Source organism: Mirounga leonina, unplaced genomic scaffold (assembly GCF_011800145.1).
Source record: "Mirounga leonina isolate KUSES-001 unplaced genomic scaffold, KU_Mleo_1.0 Mir_201, whole genome shotgun sequence".
Lineage (NCBI taxonomy): Eukaryota > Metazoa > Chordata > Mammalia > Carnivora > Phocidae > Mirounga > Mirounga leonina.
This window is the reverse complement of record NW_023270504.1, coordinates 21,651,185-21,665,646: the sequence shown is the minus strand read 5'-3', so window position 1 is coordinate 21,665,646 and position 14,462 is coordinate 21,651,185. Positions and strand designations below refer to the sequence as shown.

The 14,462-nt window shown below is 40.4% G+C and overlaps 1 protein-coding gene across 2 annotated transcripts in view; it reads right to left on the bottom strand.

Moving 5' to 3' along the window:
• STYK1 (serine/threonine/tyrosine kinase 1) overlaps nt 1–14,444 on the bottom strand; it is a 53,875-nt gene extending 39,431 nt beyond the window's left edge. Inside the window, exons 1-2 of one of the 2 annotated variants that reach the window (XM_035028216.1) lie at nt 11,412–14,444; nt 999–1,110 (exon numbers count right to left, since the gene is read on the bottom strand). The gene's annotated coding sequence lies outside the window, so the exon portion shown is untranslated. Of the gene's footprint in view, nt 1–998; nt 1,604–11,411 lie in introns of those variants that run through there. The other variant, XM_035028215.1, reaches the window with a different exon arrangement.
• Nucleotides 14,445–14,462: the final 18 nt, after the last annotated feature.

The following is a 14,462-nucleotide window of genomic DNA, read 5'->3' as shown; positions in this document are numbered from 1 at the left end:
GGGGGGGGGGGGGGGGGGGGGGGGGGGGGGGGGGGGGGGAGGAGTACTGAGGAGGGTCAGTCAGGTGGAGGGCACGGTTCTCAGGTGCATCTCAGTGTGTGCGTGCTGCACCTTACAGGAGCCTGAGTGCTTGATTTCCACAACCGCTGATGGCTCTCGCTAAGTAGCAGGAAGAAAGCTTGGTCTGAAATGTATGAGAAACTCAGATGGCAAGAGGATTCCTAACAGAAAGAGGCCACGGTCACCTAAATGAAAGGGAAAGAAAGCAGACAAAATGGGGACGAGGTTGACAGGGAGAAGGGAAAGAGGCACAGAAAAAGAGAAGACAAATTAAGAAGAAAACAGAAATTCGGTCACGAAGGAATGGCTTATCACACTGTACAGTCATAAACATATAAAAGACAAAACCCGTAAGATGTTCCTTCCAAAGAAATACAGGTTCATTCACCTGGTGATTATTGTTCGTTCACATAAAATTCGAACCGCCGCTCACAACCGTCCCACTCTGGTCCTCACTCTTTTCTTCCCAAACGTCCAGGTCCACCCCTAGCTGCATCCCTGCCATCCGGCGCCCACCCTTCCTGCCCCCCAACCCCAGTTCACTACCGTGTCCCTCCTCCGGCCACTCTGATTTCAGGTGCAACTGGCTCAGCCAGAGGGTAAAAAATGATCGCTTTGGATACGACAAGGCGAGCTGGCCTCAAGGAAATGCTTTTCAGTCCCTCCTTCCCACTGGTGGGGCGTGGCTGCCAGCAAAGGATGGAGTTTGGGCGGGCTCCCCACAAAGGGAAGTCTGTGGGGACGGAGGCTTCCGGGACTCACCACACACTAGCCAGCAGGAAACCTCTGCTGAAACTGTAAAAGCTGCACCTGTTACCGATCTACTTACTGAGTTCCTCCTCTAGTGATTGCTACATGGTCAGGTATAAAGGAGACTTGAGTCCAAGTGAAAAATGGAAAGTCATTATAAAGCGCAACAGCGCCACCTCATGCCCGACCTTATAGCAGCAGCCTTCATCGGTGCTCTAAAAGGTCCGGATTTGATCAGGATTTAGCTTGATGAGTCCTCTCCTGGGATAATCGCAACCTCCAGGCTTTGCTGGGGAATCGCTAAGGAATAAATGGAAATAAAAGTATCAGTAGTAGGTAATCAGTCATTAACATATGCTTTCTAAATACATTCTGGGCTCTCCTCTAGGGTTATAGCATAAACAAAAGTAGGTCTATTACCTGCCCACATGGAATTTACAATCAGAGGAAACACGGAAGAAAATACAGGGCTGAAAGAACTCCATATTAGATACTAACACTTAATACAAGTTCTATTAAAGAAATGCGGGTCACAGATAACTTAAATAGGGGACCAGTTTGCTCAGCACTGATAGCATACCAAAGAAGCACCTATTTAGAACAGAAAGAATTGGGGCACAGTGTAATGCGGAGTATTTAGAGACTGAGGTACTTTAATTCTCTAGAGCCTTCTCTATTGAAATTTTTCTTCCTTCAGAGCTCTTTTAAAATTGGATGAACTGGGGCACCTGGTTGGGTCAGTTAGTTAAGTGACTGCCTTCGGCTCAGGTCATGATCCTGGGGTCTTGGGATCGAGTCCCGAGTCGGGCTCCCTCTGCTCAGCGAGGAGCCTGCTTCTCCCTCTCCCTCTCCCTCTGTTGTTCCCCCCCTGCTTGTGCTCTCTCTGTCTCTCCCTCTCTCTGTCAAATAAATAAATAAAATCTTTTTTTAAAAATTAGATGAACTATACTAAATGTCACTGAATTGCACATTTAAAATGGTTAATGGGTAACTTTGTTATATGAATATTACATTAATTTTTTTAAAAAAGGATGAAATCTCATCAGCCAACTGTTCTTCCCATCTTTTAGGTCATGATTGATTAATAAAAGCCGAGTGAACTGATCTGAGCCTCATATTATGCAATCTCCTGCTCTGCTTTCCCAAGCATCAGAATCTCCTGAGGCAGAGGCTGTAGCTTGCTCATATTTGTAATTCGTGCAGCACCCTATTAGACTGCTCCATCCCCATTCTAATTTACAGAATTTTGTTTAAAAATCTCATTACTGTGAAGGAACTATTACAGTGATAGAAGTTATAACCTCTAGGACATAGGGATTTTTTTAAAAAGCAAAATATAATAAAGAGGAAGAGGCCAGAATTTACTCTCCAATTTTATTGAGCAATTCAAATAAAAGATGAAAATTTTTTAAATTTCTGAGATAGAGAAAATTCTGGAAATAGCAATGCTCAGACACAGAAACACCTAAGTACATACTAGATACAGTGCTAGCTAAACAAGGTATAAACAGAAGGTCTCACGTTTATACTCATGAATAGTGGCTAGATATCTGTTACTTCTTTTTTTCTCTCCAAGTGTTCATTCCCTTATAATTTCAATTATTGCCTCTTTCTCAAATGTCTGGCCCTCTGACTCATTTTCAGCAATGCTTCCGTCCCACCATTCCTGCCAGGTGGTTATTTCTGCCCCACAATTAATTCATTAAGCGTTGGTTTGAGTGCTCATTATCTGCTCTGCTCATGTGAAGTGTTGAACTGTAGGAATTTACACTGAAATATCCACCGGAGACTTCATTCTGCAGTTTACTCCAGACGTGCCTTCGCTATATTCTGCTCTCCTCGGACGTCCTGCAACAGCCATCCGTTCATGTGTTACTTAGCACATTCTCTCTTGTGCGATTCCTGCACTTGTGAGGGATCCCTGCTTGGAATCTGGTGCGGTGGATACTCCTGAAATCTATTTACGTGAGGCCTGGAGAAACCCCTGGGAAATCATTAATTATAAGGAAAAAGAGAGTCGGGGCAGGACTTACAACTGAGTCCTAAGGAAAGGAGACTGTAACTGTAACTAGTAGAGTTATTTCACAAAGCAACAACATCAACAAACTATATTAGAACCTGGGTAGTGTTGCTTTGGAACTGTTTCAAAGGCATTTAACACAGAAGTGAGGCAGACAGATTCTCCGACTTTATCTGAAAATGCAGCCCAGCTTCACCATGGGAGGGCAGCAGGATGCTGAAGCCTACCTGGAAGGCTTGGCCGCACAGAGAAACAGAGCGATCCTGACGGGAGGCTGTAAATGGAGTCAGCAATAGAGTCTCTGCAGCAATGCCTGGCACCTAACTGGGGCTTCTCAGGGCTCGAAAGGACAGTAGACATCAGCAGAGTGAATCTAAGGCAGAGAAGGAAACTGGTAGACTCCACGTAGGAGCCGGGATTTGGAATGGCGAAAATTTACAAGGTATTCCACTGCCCTGAGGACTCCCAGGGCCAGTTGAGGAACTGGTTTTTGAAATAATTCTGAGGTCCTGCAACTAACGAAAGACAAAGACCAAAAGAACGTATCAGTATGACCTCATGTTTAACCCAGGTTGGTGTGTCCTAGGGAATGTGGATTATGGGTATTTAACTTTGCATGTATACATTGTTTCTTTTTCTGTTGCTGAGGCAGCAAATTACCACAAACCCAGTGGCTAACACAATACAAAATTATTTTACAGTTCTCTAGGCCAGAAGTGGAACACTCATCTCTCTAGGCTAACATCAAGGTATTGGCAGGGCTGTGTTCCTTTCTGGAGGCTTTTACAGAAAATCTGTTTCCTTGGCTTTCCCAACTTCTAGACCTCCCACATTTCTCAGTTGAGCCAGCAATGGCCAGTCTAGTCCTTCCCACATCACATGTGTGTTTCTCTGACCCCTATTCTATCATTATCTCTCTGTCTCTGACCACAATTGAGAAAGTTCTTTACTTGTAAGGACTCATGTTTTGTTTAGATTGGGCCCACAGGACAATTTCCCATCTAAAAAGTCTATAATCTTAGTCACATCTGTAGAGTCCCTTCTGTTGTGGAAGATGACATAATCACAGCTTCTGAGGATTAGATTATGAACTCTGGGTGGGGGGGGGCAGTTTTTATGCCTACCACACATTCCTTGGACGAGACTTTAGCATAAGGTCCATATCTCATACCTCTTTGTACTGTTTCCTGCAAATAGTGAGAGATCATAAGTGTTGTTGACCACAAAAGGAGTATCTCACTTGCCAACCACTTTTATTCTGGGAAAGAGTATTCATATTCCCCATGGGGGAAAATGTGATGATTTGAGGCATTATGCCAACCATATGCTCCACTTATTTCTTCCTTGCCTTTTTCTCCCAAGATTCCCAAGATTCTCATAGAATCATTCAGTGTAGTTTAGAGATCAGTGACCTACAGCTAGTTTCCGCAGCTTATGCCAACTAAGACAGGTTGACTTTTCTGGGTCTCAGTTTTCTCATTCATGAAATGAAGAGGATGGAGTAAATTAGCTCCAAGTTTTTGTCAAGTTTTGCATCCCATGATTCCCTAACCCTTGAACACAAAAAACTCCTCTGCTCCAAATTCTTGCCCACTGATGCCTTTCCCACAGGACATCTCTGGCAGGTATTCATCCAGTTCTGTCTAAACTTCCTCAATATGAGGAGCTGCTACCAGGCCCCTCATTCCATCCATAACAGCTCTGCTAACTAGAAAATTATTCCTCATACTAAGTTAGCTTCACTAACCTGCAATTTATTTGTAAAATGGAGGTGAAAAATATCTATCTCATCAGGTTGTTGAGTAGTTCATGTAAGAAAATATACTTGAAAGTATTCAAAAATCAAAAGCACTATATAACTGTTAACTGCCATATTATTATCTGATACTATTGATAATAACAATCTAGATTATTATTAACCTCTGTGCAATCTGTGATGGGTTGTACACTTATTTTTTTTAATTATATCTTATTTATTTCAGCCCTCTTCAGGCAAAACATTAAAGATAATCCTGAATCAATCTCTGACTTACACTTTTCTGGCTATATTATTGAGACATGGTCAACTGCAAGTTGATTTAAAAAAAAAAAAAACTATTAAAAAATTTCTACATACCTCATAAGGCACCTGGCTGGCTCAGTTGGTAGAGTGTGCGACTCTTGATCTTGGGGTTGTGAGTTCAAGTTTATATTATTAAGATGTCATTTCTAACCAATCATTTTTTGTAAACATAGCAATAAACAATCCTTGGTGAGCTAACAAATAGAAAGTTTATAAGTGAGCAAAGCTGAGGACCTGGTTTCATCATGACCATGCCCCTACCAAGTGCAGCATGAAGAACGGACTAGTCTTTTTGTAGGTCCTTCCTTTGCCTTGCACTACAATGTGGCATAAAGAGAAAAACATAGATCCTAGAGCCAATCAGACCGTGAATGAAACCCAGATTCACCTCTTAACACTTCATGCTTTGGAATTGTGGCAGACTGTGGGAGATTCTGCTCACTTAACTTATTTCTTCTCTCCAGGTGCAATTAAGGGCTTGCTCGGCCCCCTTAAATCTAGGTACTGCCATGTAACTATCTCTTGCCCATGGACTATGAGCATTAGCAATACGTCCTTCATAGTCTGAAACAGACTTGCTGTCTCATTGCCCCATCTACTGGCTGGATGGCAGCAGGACAAGCTGAGAGCACACATTCAAGATGACAGAGCCACAGAATGGAAGATTATTCCTAAGTAGCCCCTGGAAGGAAAACTGCCCAGGGGAGCCACCTAACCAAACATGTCTGTAAGAAAAAAAAAAGTATTCTATTAAGCCACAGAAATTTAAGATTGGTTGTTACAGCAGCTCACATTAATTACCCCGAGGAATGCAAGCATACTAATTTTTCAGAGCCACTGGTTTCCACATCAGTAAAAGGGAAGTAGTATGTCTTGCAGTAAAGGTAGAAGATAATATATTTACAATGCTTGGTACCAAGGTTACTTTAGTGAGAGCTATATAAATTAGCTCCAGAAAAAAAAACGTAAGAAATTATGGTGCCATGCCTAGGTGTGACCTTGACAGAGTAACACACAAAGGACAATGGCATATTAGAGTGGAGGGAAGGCTGAGGATAATTCTGAAATGACTTCACTCTGACCACCAGTTGAAAACCACTGATTCAGGGCACCTGGGTAGCTCAGTTGGTTAAGCGTCTGCCTTCAGCTCAGGTCATGATCTCACGGTCCTGGGGTCAAATCCCACGTTGGGCTCGCAGGGAGTCTGCTTCTCTCTCTGCCCCTCCTCCCACCTGTTCTCTCAATCTCTCTCTCTCTAATAAATAAATAAAATCTTTAAAAAAAAATAATTGCTACAATCCTTTCCTTTCAGGCAAAGACATTGAGACCATGATGTTGAGTATCTTGAGGTTAAAAATTGTGAAAGATTTGGACTTGAACCTAGATCTACTCATTTCCAGGCTTTTCTCCCTATGGCCTCTATTTCTGTGGGTTTGAGCCTTATAATAAACTTGTGTTACCTGGATCCACAACGCCCTTACTTACTAAATGGCAACAAAATGTGCTAGCCAGGGGGCATCTGACTGGTTCAGTCAGTAGAGCATGTCACTCTTGATCTCAGGCTCAAGAGTTCAAGACCCACCTTAGGCATGGAGCCTACTTAAAAAAACCAAAACAAAACAAAACAACAACAACAAAAAAACTAGCCATGATTGTTGTGAAGATCTAAAGCAATAAGAACATTGGTACTCAGGGGCACCTGGGTGGCTCAGTCGTTAAGCATCTGCCTTCAGTCGGGTCATGATCCAAGGGTCCTGGTATCGAGTCCCGCGTTGGGCTCCCTGCTCAGTGGGAAGCCTGCTTCTCCCTCTCCAGCTCCCCGCTGCTTGTGTTCCCTCTCTCAGTGTCTTTTTTTTATATATATATATTTTATTTATTTATATGACAGAGAGAGAGCACACAAGCAGGGGGAACAGCAGAGGGGGAGGGAGAAGCGGGCTCCCCGCTGAGCAGGGAGCCTGATGCGGGGCTCGATTCCAGGACCCTGGAACCATGACCCGAGCCGAAGGCAGACACTCAACCGACTGAGCCACCCAGGTGCCCCTCTCACTGCTTTCTTTGTCAAAAAAAAAACAACAAAAAACCACATTGGTACTTAATGTATTCTTCATTTGTACAAGAAACTTTAAAGTTTCTAAGTTCATGATACCATAATTTCTTACGGTTTTTTTTCCACAAAATTTTTATAATCTTGTATTTTGTCCTACCCAATTCCTTAAACGTTTGAAGGAGTTAAGATAGGTTTAAGTTAGGTCTATAGGAGTCTACAAAAGAGGTTTCAAAATGGGAGAGGTGCTAAGATCTTGCCCTTGCTTCACATGGGCTGGCTCAAACTAGGTCTTTCAACAAACTCAGTCAGTATAAGGCCCCAGATTTCTCTTGTCTCCCCCTCCCCCAAAACTTAGCAGTATCATGTTCATGGAACAGAGACCACTGGGCCCAGACAGTTAGATACCCCCCCCAACCGTGCAAGAATATAGAAAAACTTAACGACACCATCAATCAACAGGATCTAGCTGACATTTACAGAACACTCTACCCAAAAATAACAAAATTCTTTTTAGAAAGCCATAAAACATTCACTAAGATAGGCTATATCTTAGGCTGTAAACCAAAATAATACTCAACAAATTTTAAAGTATTAAAATCACACAGTACATACTCTGACTGTAATGGATAAAATTAGAAATTAATATCAGAAAGATAACAGAAAGAGATCACTAAGAACTTGGAAATTAAACATCACACTTCTAAATGGGTCAATGAGAAAGTCTCAAGAGAAATTTAAAAATACATTAAACTGTATGAAAATGTAAATACATTTGAAATTTGTGAGGTACAGGTAAAGCAGTGCTGAGAGGGAAATTTATAGCATTAAATGCTTATATTAGAATAGGAGAGCAGATGCTTGGGTGGCTCAGTCCGTTAAGCATGTGACTCAATCTCAGCTCAGGTCTTGATCTCAGAGTCATGAGTTCAAGCCCCTCATTGGTCTCCACACTGGGTGTGGAGCCTACATGAAAAAAAAAAAAAAAATACAAGAAAAGTCTCAAATCAATAATCTGAAGAAGTTAGAAAAATAAGAACAAAATAAACCCAAAGCAAGACAAAAGAAGAAAATAATAAAGAGAAGTCAATGAAATAAAAAAATAGAAAACCAGGGAAAAAAATCAATAAAACAAAAAGCTAGTTTTTGAAAAGATCATTAAAGTTGAAAACCTGGGGCACCTGGGTGGCTCAGTCAGTTAAGCATCTGCCTTTGGCTCAGGTCATGATCCTAGGGTCCTGGGATCGAGCCCCGCATCAGGCTCCCTGCTCAGCGGGAAGCCTGCTTCTCCCTCTCCTCCACACTCCTGCTGCTCTCTTTCACTATCTGTGTCTCTCTCTCTCTCTCAAATAAATAAATAAAATCTTAAATAAAAAAAAAAATTTGAAAGCCTCCGGTGAGACTAACAAAAAAAGAAAAAAGAAGAAAACTATAAATATCAGGAATGAAACATATCACTACCACTTCTGGAGACATAGGACAATAAAGAAATACCTTAATAACTCTTCACACATACATTTGATGACTTAGATAAAACGGACCAATTCTTCAAAAAACACAAACTACCACAACTCATCCAATATGAAAGAATTTGGATAGGCCCATTACTACTAAATTAAATTCGGAGTTAAAATTTCTCAAAAAAGAAATCTCTAGACTCAGATGGTTTCACTGAAGAATTCTACCAAATGTTTGAAGAAAAATTAACAACTCTACACTGTCTTCCAGAAAATAAAAGAGGAAGGAGACTTTCCCGGCTCATTTTATAAGGCCAGTATTACCCTGATAGCACAACCAGAAGAATAGTACAAAAAGAAAACTACATACCAATATCCCTCATGCACAGAAATGTAAAAATCCTGAACAACATATTAGCAAATTAAATCTAATATTATATTTAAAAATTTATACAGTATGAGAGTCTTAGTCTGTTCAGGATCCTATAACAAAATACCCCAAGCTGGGTAGGTTAGGAATTGATTTCCAATAATTCTGGAGGTTGAGAGTTCAAGATTAAGGTGCCTGCAGGGTCAAGTTCTGGTGAAGGCCCTCTTCCTGGCTTTTGGCCAGTGTCTTATTCCCACTGCGTCCTCATACAAGGTAATGGGCTAGAGATCTCTGTGATGTCTCTTTTAGAAAAACGCTCCACCGTCATGATCTAAGCAGCTCCCAAAGTCCCCACCTCCTGATACCATCACACTGGCATTAGAATTTCAACGTATTACTTTTTTTTTTTTTAAAGATTTTATTTATTTATTTGAGACAGAATGAGAGACAGAGAGCATGAGAGGGAGGAGGGTCAGAGGGAGAAGCAGACTCCCTGCCGAGCAGGGAGCCCGATGCGGGACTGGATCCCGGGACTCCAGGATCATGACCTGAGCCGAAGGCAGTCGCTTAACCAACTGAGCCACCCAGGTGCCCCAATGTATTACTTTTGGAGGGATACAAACATTCAGAACACAGCCACGACTGAGTGCATTTATTCCAGGGATACTAGGCTGGTTCAGTATTTGAAAAGCAACCAGTGTAATCCACCATACTAACAGGCTAAAGAGAAAAAATCATGATCATATCAGCTGATGCAGAAAAAGTATTAGACAAAATTCAACACCCAGTCAGAATAAAAGCTCCCAGCAAACTAGGAATAGAGTGATCTTCCTCAACTTGATAGAGAGCATCTAAAAAAATACCTACAGCTAATATGATACTTAATGTTCAAAGACTGAACGCTCTCCCCCTCTAATATTGGAAACAAGGCAAGAATATTCACTCTCACCATTCTTAGTCAGTATAGTATGGGAGGTCCTAGCAAGCCAGTACAGTAAGGCAAAAAAAAGTAAATAAAGGGGACACACATTAGAGAGGAAGAAATAAAATGCCTATATTTGCAAATAATATAATGAAAATCCTGTTCCTAACAACATAGAAAAGCCCAAAGAATCTACAATCAATCAATCAATCAATCAATCAATCCTGGAACTGACAAATAAGTTCATTGCATTTGTAGGATACAAGGTCTACATATAAAAATCTATTGTATTTCTATATACTAGTGATGAGCAAGAGGAAGCTGATATTAAAAACAATACCATTTGCAATTCCTAAAAACAAAATGAAATACTTTGGTATTGATCTAACAAAACATGTACAGGACTTGTATGCTAAAAACCAAAATACTGATGAAAAAAATCAAAGATTTGAAGAAATAGACACATGCCATGTTCATGGATTAGAAGACTCGATGTCAATCCTCTTCAAATTGATGTGCGGATTTAATACATTTCCTATCAAAATCCCAGCAAGACTTTTTGTAGAAATCAACAAGCTTATCCCAAAATGTACATGAAAAGGCAAAAAAACTAGAATAGCTAAAATAATTTTGAAAAAATAAAGTGGGAGGAATCATTCTACCTGATTTTAAGACTTACAGTACTCAAGACAATGTGTTATTGGTGGAGGGATAGACAAACTAGACCAATGGAACAGAATGAAGACCCCAGAAATAAACCCACATTGAGTACGGCCAACTGGATTTTAGCAAAGGTATAAAAGCAGTGCAATTAAGTAAGAATTATAGTCTTTTCAAGAAATGGTTCTAGGGCGCCTGGGTGGCTCAGTTGGTTAAGCGACTGCCTTCTGCTCAGGTCATGATCCTGGAGTCCCTGGATCGAGTCCCGCGTCGGGCTCCCTGCTCGGCAGGGAGTCTGCTTCTCCCTCTGACCCTCCCCCCTCTCATGTGCTCTCTCTCTCTCTCTCTCATTCTCTCTCTCAAATAAATAAATAAAAAATCTTTAAAAAAAAAAAAAAGAAATGGTTCTAGGATGACTGGAAATCCATAGGCAAAAAATTGAAACCCACCCTAAATCTTACATCTCATACAAAAATTATCTGAGAGGAAAACAGAAGAAAATCTTTAAGATTTAGGCTAGGTGAAGAGTTCTTAGACATGAAACCAATACCACAATCCCTAAAGAAAAAATAATAAATCAGACATCATCAGAATGAAAAACTTTCACTCTAAAAAAGGCAGTGTTAAAGAGGATGAAAAGACACCTCACAAACTGAAGAAAGAGTATTTGCAAATAGTTGACAAAAGACTCATATCAAGATTACATAAAGAATGCTCAAAATTTAAATAGTTGAAGCCAAAAACAAAATAAAGTCCAATAAAAAAATTATAAAAGCCATGAATGGACATTTTACCAGAAAGGAAAAATACACAGCAAACAGGCACGGGAAAATATATTCAACATCATCAGCTATTAGGGAAATGTGGATTAAAACCACAATAAATATCACCAGACACAGAAGAGCTCAAATTTTGAAAGTGACAATACCAAATGCTCACAAGGATGTAGGGACGCTCATACATTGCTGCTGCAGATTAAAATGATATGTATTAGTTTGCTAAGGTTGCCGCAACAAAACACCACAGACTGAGTGGCTTAAACAACAGAAATTTATTTTCTTACAGTTCTGGAGCCGGAAGTCCAAGATCAAGATGGCAGTTCTGGCTTCTCCTGAGGCCTCTTGTGGCTTGCGGACGGCTGCCCTCTCGCTGCCTCTTCATGTGGTCATCCCTCTGTGCATGTGAGCCCCCGGTGTCTGCATCTCCCTCATTTTGTAACAGTAGCAGTTCTATCGGATCAGGGCCTCCTTTTAACTTAATCACTTCCTCAAAGACCTAATCTCCAAATATGGTTAACATTCTGAGGTAGTGGGGGTTAGGACTTCAACGTGAATTTAGGAGGGACACAATTCAGCCATAACAGCCATTTTAGAAAATGGTTTAGGAATTTCATAATCACACACACACACACACACACACACAATTCCCAATAATTTTATTGGTTGAGAAGTTCTGTTCTCAACTGATCAAAGGGACTTTTACCCATGGTGCCATGTCCATGCAGTAGGCTCAAGAGTCATTTTGAACCCCACATATGAAGTCCCCTTTGAATTAAACAGTGAGATCAATGCACGAAAAAAAACTATGGTAATAACATAGAGTGATTTCTCATCTCTTCTATCACACGCCTCCATTCTACAGCCCTCTTAATAGAATACTGGGCAAAACACAGAAGTGTGGGGAGGGATCGACAAGCTAAGCAACCTCTGTCACGTTACCAGTGTGGACTTCAGCTCCATTACAGCTTGCCATCCCTTTGTGAAAATCTGGGTGGTTCTGGAGCTAGATTGTCAGATGAAATGCTTTCACCCTAAGAAAATGACAAAACTAATATAGTATCACCTTTGCTGAACAAGATTACCTAGTTTTTAGAGATTTATAACAGCCTGTTTCCTTTCTAGACTTCTATTAAACAAGAAAGACATCTATGCCATGATATACCAAATCACTCCTCTGGAGTCAAGAGATTACATTTATTTTCTCCTCTTTTCAACTGAAACCAAGTACTAGCTTCCCAGAAGTTTCAATCTGCATCAGCTCTAAGATTTAAAGAACTTTATTACTTCAAAATCTCAAAGTATTTGTGTTTAAATACATTTTTCCATTCCACCAAGAGCTAAAGTACTTTGAAAAATTGCACCTTTGCAATGCAGGAGCCCCTTAGAATACTGTTGTCAGTTGAGCTATTTGTGATACAAGAGCACCAAGCATCCCTCTTGGCAAATAGTAGGCATGCAAATATTTCGAGTTCTGTAGGTTTTCTCTACAGGTGCTGTTCCATCACACATGCAAAATTCACGAGCTTACTAACCAATCACAGCTAATGTGTGATCAGCAGATGACAGCCTTCTAGTTAATCTCCAGCTATGTTCCCACCCAGATAGCCTCTGTATCTTGATAAAGCAATTCAAGTCCCTGATCCCTTGCTGTAAAAGGAAAACAACAACAAAAAACTTATTTCGGGCCCATCCTCACATCAAATCCAATTCTTTCTTCTGTACCTTCAAACCAGTGTTTTAGGATTATACTTATACCCACTACCAAAGATTTTCCCCCCAACTCTTTGCATGCATTGTGTTATTGTTTTTTCTCTAGAAATAGATTAACAGTAAACCTGGAAACAGATGGATAGTATTTAGAGGTAAGGATGTTGGAACTATGACATAAAGTGTTTATAATTGCAATTTTTAAAAAAGCCTCAATATCCAGTAAGTGGGCTGACAAAATTATGGACAGCTATATAACTGAAATGTTGTGCAGCCGGTACAAATGATGAGAGGACTCTACCTACGCTTGATAATGGAGTAACAATAAAGATAATTAGATGGGCAAAAAATGTCAATGCCAGTGTATATAGTGTTAAGACATTCAAAAAAAAGTTTGAAAGACTCCACAATAAAATTGTTTAAAATGAGCAGGAAGGGGTGGGGGGCACTTAGAACACCAGCTGGGCAGTAAACTTACCCATGGCATTTTAAAAACAGATCTAATGTTTGTTGTTAGAATAACAGTTAAAACCCCTTCCCCCTCCCTGAGTTGCATCAGTTTGCCAAACACACACAAACCCCCATGAACGTAAAAGATTTGAAATAGATCTTTTTTTAAAAAAAACATACTACCTGGTTGCCTTAAGGAAATCAGAGCTAAGATGACATTTCTTCATAAAATACTTTATACCTTTGAATATTTTTTGCCTTGTGCAACTTTGGTTTTTTTTGAACTTGCAAGGCAATACAAGTTCTTGAACAATCCTTTCCCTTGCTTGCCATTTCTTAAACAGGCCAAGTACACACGTTCCCTCCCTGCAGTCTTTGCATCTGCTCTCCCTGCTTTGAATGTTCTTCTCTCTAGAAATTCAAACGGTTATTGATCTCCCACCTCATGAATCCATTTATATATTCTGTTATCATTTAGAGACCGCCCCCCCCATTTAAAATAAATGTACCTCCTGCAATTATGCCAATCTTTATCCCTTTACCATGTTTTTTCTTTTATAATATTTATTGCCCTCTGACATTACATTTCACACTTGTTTACATATTTGTTTATTCTCCATATTCACTCACTAAAATGCAAGCTCACTGGGACTAGAGTCTTTTGTTGGTTTGTTCCCTCCTAGCCACCAGAATAATGCTTGGCACAAACCTAGGGCTCAACATGTACCTGATTTAAAGGATAAATTTGAAAGGTGCAGTGTATCTGAGAAGTAACTACATAGCATTGACATATACTGTAACATTTCTCAATTTGAAGGCACCATCTTCCCGGGGGGGTAAGAAATTTCTAAGTGCGGATGGAAAGGGGCCCCTCCTCTTCCTCTTTTCTGAAAGACACACATGTAAATATACAACATGGCAGTTGGTGTTGAAAACCTCAGGCTGGAGATTCAAGAAGGTCAGAACTCTTAACTCCTTCATTTATATAAAGAAAACTAATCTAAATGCCATCATAACACCTCAACAAAGATTATTCGAGAGAGAGAGAGTAGGAACGAAGCATGCCTACTGCCGAACTCAGACAAGAACTTGTTCCTTCCAGGAGGAATCCCATGGTCTCAAGCTCATATGCCTACATTTATCAAATAGCACTAATGCACCTTTACATTGGCTCTGAG